Below are 2,319 nucleotides of genomic sequence, written 5' to 3' on the forward strand. Positions count from 1 at the left end.
GAAAAAATTCAAGAAACATCTACATGAAAAGGACATCATCTAGAATCATAAAGAATTCCTAAAAATTGATAATTAAAAAACCCAATTCACAAAAAATGGACAAAAATATTTTCTTTCCTGGGTCTGGGGACCATATTCATTTTTTAAAGTTTTATTGAAGTATAGTTGATTTACAAGGTTGTGATAATTTCTGTTGTACAACAGAAAATTGTACCCAATTTTCTGGAAGTTCCTAGGCTAGGGGTCAAATCAGAGCTCCAGCTCCTGCCTGCACCACAGCCCCAGCAACTGGGGATCCAAGCTGCGTCTGTGACCTACACCACTGCTCAAGGCAATGCCAGATCCTTAACTCACTGAACGATGCCAGGGATCGAACTCATATCCTTATGGACATTAGTTGGGTTCTTAACCCTCTGAGCTACGATGGGAACTCCCAGAATACACACTTTGTGATTCTATTAATATGAAGTGATTCAGTTATACATGTGTCCACATTCATTCTTTTTCAGATGCTTTTCCCACATATAAATATGGAATACTTAGAGTTCCCGTCTTGGCGCAGTGGTTAACGAATCTGACTAGGAACCATGATGTTGCAGGTTCAATCCCTGGCCTTGCTCATTGGGTTAGGGATCCGGCTTTGCCATGAGCTGTGGTCACGGACATGGCTCGGATTCCGTGTTGAGGTGGCTCTGGTGTAGGCCAGTGGCTACAGCTCCGATTTGATCCCTAGCCTGGGAGCCTCCATATGCTACGGGAGCAGCCCTAGAAATGACAAAAAGACAAAAAGACCAAAAAAAAAAAAAAAAAAAAAGGAATACTTCACAAATTTGCATGGCGTCCTTGCCCAGGGGCCATACTAATCTTCTCTGTAGCGTTCTGCTGCCAAAGGGATCTGGACAAAAATCTTTAACAAGCACTTTCAAAGGAAGATACCTGAGGAGTTCCCGTCGCAGTAATTAACAAATCTGACTAGGAACCATGAGGTGGCGGGTTCGATCCCTGGCCTTGCTCAGTGGGTTAAGGATCCGGCGTTGCTGTGAGCTGTGGTGTGGGTTGCAGATGCAGCTCAGATCCTGCGTTGCTGTGGCTGTGGTGTAGGCCGGTGGCTACAGCTCTGATTAGACCCCTAGCCTGGGAACCTCCATATGCCGTGGGAGCAGCTCAGGTAAAGGCAAAAAGACAAAAATAATAAAAAAAAGGAAGATACTTGAATAGCCAAGAAATGTATGAGGTGTTCATCACCATTAGGCAACAGGGGGATGCAAAGTAAAACCACAGTGTGGAGTTCCTGTCGTGGCTCAGTGGAAACAAATCTGACTAGCATCCATGAGGGCGCAACTTCCATCCCTGGCCTTGCTCAGTGGGTTAAGGATCCAGCGTTGCCATGAGCTCTGGTGTAAGTTGCAGATGTGGCTCAGATCCCACGTTGCTGTGGCTCTGGGGTAGGCCAGCAGCAACAGCTCTGATTTGACCCCTAGCCTGACAACCTCCATATGCTTTGGGGGGTAGCCCTAAAAAGCAAACAAAACAAAACAAAACAAAACAAAACCTCACAGTGATATACTGCAACACACTCATCCAAATGTCTAAAATTATAGGACTGACGATGTTGAGTTTTGGTAACCATGCGTGGTTAATAAAGCATAGAATAGTAAAACTTTAGTTAAACATACATTTAACTTATGAGCCAGAAAATCCACTTAGGTACATACCCAGGAGAAATGAACACCTATTCCACAAAGAGATGTTTTCAAGGTTGTCATTATAGCTTTATTCCTAATAACTAGGGACATTAATAAGAGAGTAGATAAACAAATTACGGTATATTTTTACAATGGAATACTACTCATCAGTCAAAAGGAACAAACTCTTGATACAGGCACCATTGCAGGTGAATCTGAGAAACATTATGTTGAGCACAATAAGCTAAACGCGAAAGAATACCTATTTATTTATTTATTTATTTATTTATTTTATTTTATTTATTTATTTATTTTTTGCTTTTCAGGGCTGCATCTGCAGCATATGGAATTCCCAGGCTAGGGGTCGAATCAGAGCTCCAGCTCCTGCCTACACCACAGCCCCAGCAACTCAGAATCCAAATTGCGTCTGCAACCTACACTACAGCTCAAGGCAATGCCAGATCCTTAACCCACTGAATGAGGCCAGGGATTGAACACATATCCTCATGGATATTAGTCAGGTTCCTAACCTTCTGTGCCAAAAAGCCAAAAAGCTCCCAGAATACATACTTTATGATTCTATTAATATGAAGTTCAAGAACAGGCAAAACTAACTCATAGTGATAGAAATGAA

General features: G+C 42.4%; 1 non-coding gene across 1 annotated transcript; it reads right to left on the reverse strand.

Annotated features, from left to right (window-relative positions):
* Positions 1 to 806: 806 nt before the first annotated feature.
* Positions 807 to 908, reverse strand: LOC146397875 (U6 spliceosomal RNA). Its single transcript, XR_014825349.1, has one exon. It is a non-coding gene; the product is annotated as a U6 spliceosomal RNA (small nuclear RNA).
* Positions 909 to 2,319: the final 1,411 nt, after the last annotated feature.

The sequence above is a fragment of the Sus scrofa genome, chromosome 13, assembly GCF_054392235.1.
Source record: "Sus scrofa isolate SSC_HxYL_T2T_F1_AM1 chromosome 13, Sscrofa_HxYL_maternal_Yorkshire_Landrace_v2.0, whole genome shotgun sequence".
Classification (NCBI taxonomy): Eukaryota; Metazoa; Chordata; class Mammalia; order Artiodactyla; family Suidae; genus Sus; species Sus scrofa.